This window comes from Panthera leo, chromosome B1 (assembly GCF_018350215.1).
Source record: "Panthera leo isolate Ple1 chromosome B1, P.leo_Ple1_pat1.1, whole genome shotgun sequence".
NCBI lineage: Eukaryota > Metazoa > Chordata > Mammalia > Carnivora > Felidae > Panthera > Panthera leo.
Genome location: NC_056682.1, coordinates 33810176 through 33821581, shown reverse-complemented (window position 1 = coordinate 33821581; position 11406 = coordinate 33810176). Strand labels below are relative to the sequence as shown.

The 11406-nt window shown below is 42.7% G+C and overlaps 1 pseudogene; it reads right to left on the bottom strand.

Moving 5' to 3' along the window:
- Positions 1-10309: 10309 nt before the first annotated feature.
- Positions 10310-10780, bottom strand: LOC122218354 (annotated as a pseudogene).
- Positions 10781-11406: the final 626 nt, after the last annotated feature.

Genomic DNA, 11406 nt, shown 5'->3' with positions numbered 1-11406 from the left:
CAGTGCTTGCCGTGATAAGTGTAGTCAACATCTGTCACCAAACAACATTAATTACAGTCTTCGTTGACTATATTTCCTGTACTGTGCTTTTTATCTCCCTGACTTATTTATTTTGTACCCGAAAGTTTGTACCTTTTAATCCCCTTTTGTATCTTTTATCTTTAAATAAAAGGCTTGTGTGGGTACACTCTGTAGAGTCCAGCGGTGAGTTCTTCTCAAAATACCCAAGCAGGGGAACACCATACTGTTAGCTGAACACCATGCAGTTGGTGACCCAGATGGGACATTTGAAATGACCCTCCCCCACTGTAATTTAGATAATAAAGCCTAAGGCATGGTTCAGGAGAGAGGAAGATGAGATATGGGGAGAGGGGGGGGGGGGAATGCAAACATTGTTTCCAGGTGGTTTCTCCCTGACCATTCTAGGCGGACATCACAGAAATACTGCTTTCACTGACAGGCAGAGGAGCATTTGTGGGCCCAGGTCCAGGAGAGGTAGCTAAATAGAAAGCAAAAGAGATTCAATCTGAGAAGTCAGCAAAGAGCCGGAGCCTTGCTGCCCCTATCTGTTGGAGCTCAAGTGACCAGGAGCACCCTGAAGCTGCCAGCGCCACCATTTAGGGCCTGTGACTGTCTGTAAAGGGGAGGGATGGAGTATCCAGGAGGGATTCCTAAAGACACTTGCTTTGTTTGGAATTCGGTCAATGATAGAATTACGCGACCTTGTGGGTCCATTTTGTTGCTCTACGGGGGATGGCTGGTAAAATGGAAATTGAGTTTGGGGAACTAGAGGTGACATCACGTGCAGTTGTACTCAAGATCCTAACTTGGCTTGGAGCTTTCACAGAGATATGGCCACAGGGGCAAACTCCCACTCGGTTAAGCTTATGATGGCAAAAGTGCGTGGTACATGCCCCAGGAAGGAGAATTGCCCATTGCCTCTCTTGGCTAGTAAATGGAATACTCCAAGACTACTGAAATGCCAAGAATGTCAGCATCTTTAGATTGATTCTGTGATGATGCATAACCTAACACTGTGATTCTGAGTCAGGTGATGGTTGGTACTGAGGTAAAGGAGTTACAATTCCGTGGACATGTCAGGTGCCTACTTTGTTGGGAGGGACAAGATGATTTGAGAGAAGCCCCCCTCGATCTCCTTGCTCAGTTCTTCTGAATGGGGTTTAATGATAGGGGGAGAATAGGATTATTCAGAAGAACTAGGGCAATAAGAATACAAGAGATGAGAAAAAAACCTTGGGATAATTAAACCAGGCAGCAATGTTTTATGGTTGATTAAAAATGGCACTCGAAGGTGCGGGAAGGAGGAGATAAATGGAGTAGTCACTAAATGTTAATGAATCACTATAAAAGATTATAAAAACACCAAAGCCATCTCCTCAGATTGTAAAATGATCAAGACAGATTCATTCAAACTACCCTGGTCTTGGAGGATTAAAAATCTGAATATTACACAGAAGAAGAGCCTAAAATCTCTTCCGAGCTGATGCCAATGTAAACAGTGCAAAGCAAAGAGGGAATTATGACTTTGAGTGATGGGAGAGTCCAAGTCTCTTAGGAAAAAAAAAAACCCCAGTTGGGGACCCACAGTCATTTGCATTGATCTGGGTCAAGAGGCCTATGGGGTGGTGAAGAAACTTTATCGGGATTGCTAGACAGACACTGGCACCCAAACCTGCTAATGTGGTGTTAAAGGGCACTGTCATTACATTAGGGGAACGTGGTGATGGGTGGGTAGAAGGATAGCATGTGACAGTGTGGCTTAGAGTGGGGATTTATGTATACAAATTTTGCACCGTTTTTGCCTCACTCTTACCAGAATATATCGTTGCGAAGGATGTGATGTCTAAGTGGGCTCTTGCCTTCTCCAAATCATTGGGAAAGGGATGTTGTGCAGGTTTGCTCCTCCCCCCCCCTTTTAATTACGCATGTTACATAGTAAATATGTAGAATTACTGGAGCCCACTCAAGTGGTTAATTTAAAACCCTATGAGATACACTGGAAAGCGATTTTGGCTTTAACTATGGATCTGTGATAAGCGGTGATAATTAGAGTCCACAGATTGCTTATGTCATAGTTCAATATGGCCTGTAAAAAAAAGCTGATAGATACATGATAAGAGGACTGGGCAAGGCGGTGATTATTGTGGAAGTTTCTGCTACTGGCAGGTGGCAGAAGTCTGTTACTGCCACCCAGTGGCAACAGCCAGGATGCTTGGACTAGGACTAATGGGCTGGTAATGTGATTTGGAAAAGAATCCGTTAGATGACTGGAAAATTAAAGGAACACCCAGCTGGGATGCTCTGTTTCAGAGAATCTGAACTTGAACGGAGAAACTAAAGTGGGCCATATTGATGCCCATCAAAACCCCCCTTCTGATTTCTAAGGTGACTTGAACCCAAAAGCGAATGCCCATTTATGCGTGGAGGTGGGCTTTTGGGTAAGGAGATCAATGATTGTAGACATTCGAGCAATGCAACAATGGGCAAGAAAAAAAGATGTATCTAACTCTCTCAGAAACTTGAAAAGTGACTAAAAATTGCTCTGTCAACAGGAATTTCAGAGACTAAATACAGCCGTGGGCCTCATACCAAGGTGATCTGGGCCCAGCCATAGCTGGTAGGTAATTCGTGACTCTGGGAGGGTGGGTACCGATGGACCTTCACCGGGATAGATATTCATTCTGGGTTTGGATTGCATATCTGACAGCTAAAGCAAATTCCCCTACCACCATAGAGGCTAGGGGATAATATTATTTCAGTTTGAACCTCTTGCTTATATATCACCCCGTCAAAGAACCAATTTTATTGCAGGTGTGGTATAACATCAACTACAAAGCATCATATTATGCAAGAGTTCAGCCCTACAAAGAAGTGGGCCGGAGGAACATTGGAATGAGCAGTAGAAACATTTGCTTACAAAAATGAGGCTGAGGACGGATTGAAGTGATGGCCTCTATGGTTGAATAAATGTGTGTGAAGATTTGATATGCATGGAAGCAAAGCAAGTTTTCCATTGGACAAATTGTTGAGATATTGTGGAGAAGACAGGGAAGAGGGGTGGGGCATGGGAACCTACATAAGCTTTTTTCTCTACTTCTAATGTTCTGTTCTTTGTCTTCGTCTGATTCTGTAATGCCAGGAGTTGGATTTCACTTTAAGAGTAGCGTCAAAAAGGTCAAGTGCTTAACATGCCACCAGGACACTATCCCTGAATGTCACTGGACAGTTTCCTAAGAGGATGATGGGTTATTGTTTCTCCTTACCTGTCTAAGCTGGATCTGTTTCTGCTTTTATACCCATTGGATGAGACAGTCTTAAGCTTGTAGTTATCCAATCTTACTCTATTTGCAAAAGGAAAGGCATTGGCAAGACTTATTACTGCCACCTCTGTGGGTTAATCCTCTGCTGAACCTTACCGTTGTGCTCTGGGGATAGGAGGAGGATTTGGGTGAAAACCAATAATGAATTAAAAGAGGGAAAGGGGCTGGAAAATGAATAATGGTGAAAAAGAAAAGCTAGAACAAGAGAATGATCCTTTCTTTTAGACAGATTTACAGATGCCTTATAAGGGTGAAGAGATTACCCTACAGAAATCCGCTCCTTTGCTTCAATCTAATGGTCCAGGATGGGCTCAGGGAATTAAAGAGGCATTCAGTTGTGATTCCCTCTATATGATGGTGCCTTGATGACATTAACAGCACCTTGTAGAGGATACCTTTTGGGAAGAAACATGCAGGAAAAAAGCAAAGATCACCGTGTATTTTAATTATTTTTATTTTTAATTTTAGCTTTTTTATTTTTTTGGAGAGAGAGAGTGTGTGCGTGAGCAGGAGAGAGGGGGAAGAGAGAGAGAGAGAGAAAGAAAGAAAGAAAGAAAGAAAGAAAGAAAGAAAGAAAGAAAGAAAGAGAAAGAGAATTCCAAGCAGGCTCCACACTCAGGGTCGAGCCTGACTTGGGGCTCAATCCCAGGACCCCGGGATCATGACCCAAGTGGAAACCAAGAGTTGGACGCTCAACCTTCTGAGCCACAGGTGCCCCTCACTGTGTGATTATTAAACTAAGTGATGATATGTTGAGGGAGATGCCTAAATACCATAAATATATATGTTTGCATGTTCAATTTATCATGGTATTATGTGCCCTAATGCATATAGTCCACATTTTTGTGGATGGAAGGCAGTCATCAAAATAAAGAATTCTTGGCAAATGGATAGTAATGTCAATTTAGGGGTGTCTTGTAATGTCAATTTAGGGGTGCCTCAGTGGCCCTGATGTCCACCAAGTGATGGTGGAGTCATCTATTTCTCCTTCCAGAGCTACTAGGTTTTGCCTCAAGTAGTTTGATACGCTGATGTTAGGTGCATACATGTTTAGGACTATTATATCTTCTTGCAGAATTGACCCTTTGTCATTATGTAATCCCTCTCTTTATCTCTGATAACCTTCTTGTTCTGAAGCTTGCTTTGTCTGAAATTAATACAGCCACTTCGGCTTTCTTTTGATTACAGTTAGCTGGCATATCTTTCTCTATCCCTTTTCTTTCAATCTCTTTGAATCTTTACATTTAAAGTAAGTCTTGTTTTTATTTTAGCCAAAACATAAGAGACTCTTAACAACCGAGAACAAACTGAGGGTTGATGGGGGGTGGGAGGGAGGGGAGGGTGGGTGGTGGGTGTTGGGGAGGGCACCTGTTGGGATGAGCACTGGGTGTTGTATGGGAACCAATTTGACAATAAATTTCATATTTAAAAAAAAATTAAGTTTTTTTCATAGACAGTAGATAGTTGGGTAGTATTTTTTTTATGCCTTCTGACAATTTTTGACTTTTAATTGCTTCATATTTAGAGATGTTTTGATATTGCTACTTTTCTTTATGTAGGACCAAATTTCTGGGCCATAATAAATTACCACGAGATGGGTGGTTTAAACAACAGAAATTTATTGTCCCTTGATTCTGTAGGTCAGAAGTTTGAAATCGGGGTGCAGTCAACATTGGTTCCCCCAAGGGCTGTGAGGGAGAATCAGTCCCCTCTGCCTGATAGTCTCAGGCATTCTTTGACTTGCAGATGGCACTCTCTTTGTATCTTCACATCATTGTCCCTTTCTGTGTCTAAATCTGTGTCCAAATTTCCCCTCTTTATAAGGACGCCATTCATATTGGATTAGTGCCTACCCTAATGACTTCATTTGAACTGGATTATCGCTGAACAGACTCTGTTTTCAAATCAAGTGGAATTCTCAGTGGCTGAGGTTAGGACTTCAACTTACTGCTATGTGGAGAACACAATTCAATTCATAATAGTCTGTCTCCAAGCCTCCTGAATCCATGCCTTCCTCACATGCAAAATCTCCTCACCCTATCCCAACATCCCCCAAATCTTTATCACTTTACTGCCAACTCCAGCACTAAAATCCCATCATTTAAATCACTCAGATTGCTATGAATAGAGCTTGGGTTGTGATTCATTCTGGGGCAGTGGTCCTCTTTACCTGCAAACCTGGGAAACCAGACAAGTTACCCACTTCCAAAATACAGTGGTAGGGCGGGCATAGGATAGATGTTCCCGTTCGAAGATGATCAAATAGGAAGGAAAAGGGGCGGTGGCGGGGTGGGGTGGGGGGGATCATGGGTCCTAAACAAGTCAGGAAACTAGTAGGATAAATCCATTAGATTTTAACCTTGGAGATTAATCCTTTTTGGTTCAATGCTTTGTCTTCTGAGCCTACTGGGGTGGCAGCCTTGGGTGGTTACTTCTCTGCCTGGGAAGTGACCCCACCCTTTGGAACTCATGATGTGGCCCTGACTTTTGGAACAGAGGAGGCTGTGGCCCAGTGCCCTGGGCCTTTGGCCTTGGGGCCCTAATGTCAATGACATACCCACTGGCCTCTGAACTTCCCGTGAGGTAATTCTTCTGTGTCTTTTTTTCTTTCTTTTTTTTTTTTTTTTTTTTGAAGAGTAACACATTTTCACAGCTAAATTGCTCTATTCACCTGTTTCCTGCCTACAGAATCCTAGAAGTCTGAAAGTCTTCCTTCATTTCATCTGGTCTCTATCTCCCTCAGGCCATGCTGGAAGTGTTTCTGCTGACATGGTCAATCCACCTCCTTAAATTCTAGCCAGCAATTCCTTCCTCCTGCATTTTACTATAAGCAGCAGGGAGAGACCCGATCATGCCTTCAACACTTTGTCAGAAACAGCCTCAACTACACATAGGTGTTCATTGCTTCCAAAGTCTACTTACTGCCCAACAGAACACAATTCATACAAGTTCTCTGCCACTTTTTCGTCCAGTTACAAATAACATGCCCCTATTTCTGAGATCTCACCCGAAGCACGTTGAACATGCATGTTTCTACGGCAGTCTTTTCAGGGTAACCTTGGCTCTTTCTATCCAACGCCTCATGATTCTTCCAGACTCTACGCATTACCAAATTCCAACGCCACTTCCACATTTTTGGATGTGTCACTGAAGCACCCCACTTACTGCTACTATAATCTGTATTAGTTTCCCGGGTGGCCATAACAAAGAATTCCACACTGGGTGGATAAAAGAAGAGAAATTCACCTCCCAGTTTTGGGAGCTAGAAGTCCAATGTCAAAACATTGGCAGGTTGGTTCCTTCGGAGGGATGTTCACTCTATCCCAGTATCCCCCAAACTGAATTATTTCAGCGTCAATTCTGAGTCTAAAACCACATCATCTAAGTCAATCGAATCAATGAGGGATGAGGCTTACGGAGTGATTCTGTTCCATGGGGGTGAGGACTTCAACATGTATTTTTTGGTAAACACAATTCAACCCAGAGAATGATCTGTATTACTTGCATCCTCCCTGAATAACTTATCTTAATATTTATTGAAGACTGTATCTACTGGTGATGAATTCTCTCAGTTTTTGTTTATCCGAGAAAGTCTTTATGTTTCCTTCACTTTTGAAGAATACTTTTAGGTGGTTGTTTTTTTTTTTTTTTCCTTCCAACTTTAAACATTTTACCCCATTTTCTTCTTGCTTGCATGGTTTCTGACAAGAAGTGTACTGTAATTCTAATATTCCCCACCCTCCAGCTGTCTTTGATTTTCTAAATTTTGAACATGATGATCTATGTGTGTGTTGGTTTTTTGTTTTTGTTTTTTTTTTGTCTTTTGGTATTTACCCTGTTTGGTGTTCTATGAGCTCCCTGAATCTATGTCTGTCATTCATTTTGGAAAATTCAGGACATTAGTAGTTTATATATTTCTTCTTTTCTATTCTCACTTTCTTCTCCTGGTATTCTTTTTTTTTTTAATTTTTTTTTTTAACGTTTATTTATTTTTGAGACAGAGAGAGACAGAGCATGAATGGGGGAGGGTCAGAGAGAGGGAGACACAGAATCTGAAACAGGCTCCGGGCTCTGAGCTGTCAGCACAGGGGCCCGACGCGGGGCTCGAACTCACGGACCGCGAGATCGTGACCTGAGCCGAAGTCGGCGCTCAACCGACTGAGCCACCCAGGCACCCCTTCTCCTGGTATTCTAATTACAGTTATGTAACTTTTGATTAATGCCACTCTATGTCAAATAGTATCCTAAGAGCTAAACATATACCTGTGTGCAGAAAAAGGTAAAGAACTGGTGAATGGATTTTAAACTGTACAGAGATATGGTTAGTATGTTTCTAAATAACTTCATCCTCGTTCATTCAGAAATTGCATACAATGTTTAACACTTTATATCTTTTTATAGCTTTATTGAGATATGATTCATAGGGCTTATAATTAGCCCCCTTAAAGTATAAAATTCACTGGCTGTTGGCAAATTCACAGAATTACTCCTCCATCATGACAATCAGTTTCAGAATATTTTCATTGCCCCCAACTAAGACCTTACATGCCTTAAATATCACTCATCGGTTCTTCTATCACCACCTCCAGGTGTAGACAATTCGCCAGGTTTCTGCCTTATATAGATTGGCCGGTTTTTGACATTTCCTACAAATGGAATCACAATATGTGGTCCTTTGGTGGCTGGCTTTCTCAACGTTTTCAAGGTTTATCTATGTTCCAGCAAGGAATGGTACTTAATTTCTTTTTACTGCTGAATACTATTCCGTGGTATGGATATGCCACATTTTATGTATCCATTCATCAGCTGATAAACATAGAGTTGTTCCTACCTTTTAGCTGTTAAGAATAAAGTTGCACTCATCATATTTCTAAATGTTTTTATAAGGGCACATGTTTTCATTTCTCTTTCATTTCATTAGATTTCATTTCATCTTTGTTTGCACACAGAGCTAGGAGTAGAATTTATTGCTAGATCATACGGTAACTCCATTTTAACCTTTTCCAGGAATTGCCGGACTGTTTTCCAAGGCAGCTGCAGCATATTGCATTCACCCTAGCCATGTACATGGGTTCCAACTTCTCTCTATCCTTGCCAACACATTATTCTCTATCTTTTTGATGGAAGCCTTCTTAGCGGGTACAAAGTGTTATCTCATTTCTTGTGCATTTCTCTGATACGTAGTGATGCTAAGCCTCTGTTCACGTAGGCTTTTTTTTTTTTCTTTCATTTTGTCCAGTGGTATATCTTTAAAGAAGTATCTGTCTAGATCTTTGGCCCATTTTCTTCATTGGATTATCTTTTACTATTGGGTTCTGACATTTTTAAAATGGATTTTCGCTGTCGGGAGTGCAGCTGGGTTGGGAGCAAGGGCACAGCTGCCAGGTGTCAGAGTAGCTATTTAAAGCAACAAGCCAAAAATGAAAGAGTGACGCCCTTAATTACTTACGGAGATGGTATAAGCAAGGGGCTAAAATCAGAGAAGGCAACGCCTCCCCTTTTCCATTTCTCCCCATGGGACGACGCACCAGTCGACAGTCAGGTGGATCAACATAGATGTAGTGTGGTCTCACGTTTGAGGAAGCCCCAACAAAACTCTGGCAGTCTCAGGGACTGTGGCGTTGAGGAAAGGGAGAGAGGGAAAGACCAGGAGTGTACAAACACGGCATACTGAGTTGGAGGAGGGACAAATGTTTCAAGTTGTCCTCCTGTCCCCTGTATACGGAACTCTCAGCGGAGGTGCTTGAGAAGATCTGTCCAAGGCCTCAGATAAAATGAGCTAGGAACGAAAGCAAGGGGGCTAGGAAGGTAAACATGCAAAATGCATGATCTTGACCAGCCAGAGAGGCTTGAGTCCCTGAGTGCAACTGCCTTCAGAAATTGCAACGCACAGGCCACGCACCAAGTCTCGGGCGTGGAGCGCAGCTTTCCCCCCACGAGGCCTGCCTGGTAACGTTGCCCGTGCTCAGACCTGAAAACCCACAAAACGCTTTTTAACCAGGAGCCAGACTCCTTTCTAGCTCCAAGTCCCTTACCAGATACATGGTTGGGAGAACTTTTCTTTCGTTATCTGCCTTGTCTTTTCGCCTTCTCGACGGTTTGGGAAGTTTTTCTGGATCTGTCTGTCATCTCACTGCTTCTTTCCTCAGCTCCATTCCAGTCCACTGGTGAGCCCCTGAAAAGCATTCTGGTTTTGATCTCTAGCATTTCCTCTTGATTCTTGGAGTTTCCACCCCGCTGCCTGCATTACTCATTTGGTCTTACATCCTGTCCACTTTTTCCATTAGAGTCTTTAGTATGTTAACCATATTTATTTTAAATCCCCGGTATAATAATTCCAGCATCTCTACCATGGCTGAGTCTAATTCTGGTACTTTCTTTGTGCCTTCAGACTGCTTTTTCTTGCTGTGTAGCATGGCTTCCCATTTTCTGTTGAAAGCCTGACATTATGTTTTGGAGAACAGGAAGTAAACTAAATCATCCTTTAGTGTGAAGTTTGTGTTAATCTGGGTAGGAGTGGGTTGTGTTTAATGTTTATTGCAGCTGTAGGTGCCAGAGGCTTCAAGTGCATCTAACGCGTCTGTTTTTGTTTCCCCTGTTGACATTGGACTTTCCTAAGTTCTACTTCTCAGAGAGAGCCTGTGTCTTGCAAAACTAACAATCGCAATCCACTGTTATTCTACTGGAGCCCTAGGGTTGGAGTAGTAATCTAGGGTTGGAGGTGGAAAACCATTCTGTCATCTTATGACTAAATCTTTCTGTTAGTAACCTTGTGTCCTTGAGCTGTGATGTTCACAAGTGGTTTTGGGGGGAGTCATTTCTAACTTTCATTCCCAGAATTGTTAATCAAAATCACAAAGGTACAGCTACAGATCAGTAGCAAAAAAGGAAGGACGTGAAATGGCCGAGACATTTTGAAATGTTCCAAAGGAGTCTATATTTGCTCAAAATTTATGGTTAAGCTATGGTTACACAACGGAGTTTCCACCCTGCATTTTCGTAGTAAGTGCTTCCTCGTATTTGCCTTTCTCTTTTCCAACTTGTCAAGATTTGGCTTTGTGCTCAAGAATTTTTTTCCCCCGCTCTTCGTTCAGTTTTAGCCTGGTGATAATCGCCCTGCTCGAGTGAATGCCCACGTGAATAGTTATGCGGTGAGCTTTCTCAGGCTTCTCCCACTTGATGTAGGTGATACAGTCCTGTCTCTGCCTCTACGCCTCGACGACCTTGCCAATCTGCAATTTGCAACACTACTTCGTAGTGTCCTTGAGCCACCTGGACCTCATCATCCTTGTGAACGGGCAGGGAGCAGACATCGTCCTTCTGCTGCAGCTGCTTGGAGAGCTGGCAAACGTGACCTTCCTGGGCACATGCAAGGGTCCACTGAGGTGGTGGTTACAGTTTTTGCTCCAGTCCTATGTCCCAAAAGGATTGAACTTCATGAGGAGCTGGGCACCAGGTGGACTCAAAAGTACATGCATTCACATGTGTTGCTGAGATCCCCTCACCCTCTTAGGTGAATCATGGAAGCTACAGGGCGGGTGAAGTGACAGAAATGCCCTTCTGGCAGGTGAGATAAGGCTCTGGCAAAGTTTTATTTTTCCCTGCAGAGTAGTTCTTGGCTGTGGAGAATGCCTTAAGTATGTTTCTTCTCTACTGTTACTCTTCTTTTCCTGCCAGAGTCAGGACGGGATCTTTCTCAGCATTCCATCATGAGAACCTGAGAACCCAGTGGGTTTGCTGGAAGGAAAGCCCAGGAAGGTGTGGGGGCACCATACGACTGTGGCTACCAAGAATCTCGATCATATAAGCTAATCCAACTCAATCTCCAGAAATTTATCAAAATCACCACTCACAGGTTCCTTCAAGTTTATGGTTCCCGTGGCTTCTGTTCATCACGTAAGCAGATCTCAGCTGTGACCCTCTGGCATCACCTTCACATCCATATTGCCCCTAAAACCTCAGTTCTCTGATAGGTTCAAAAGAGTTGATTTTTAGTTCGTCCCATTTTCTCTTGTTATAAAGATGGGAGTGTTGACTTCCAAATTCTCTACATGTCACAGATGCT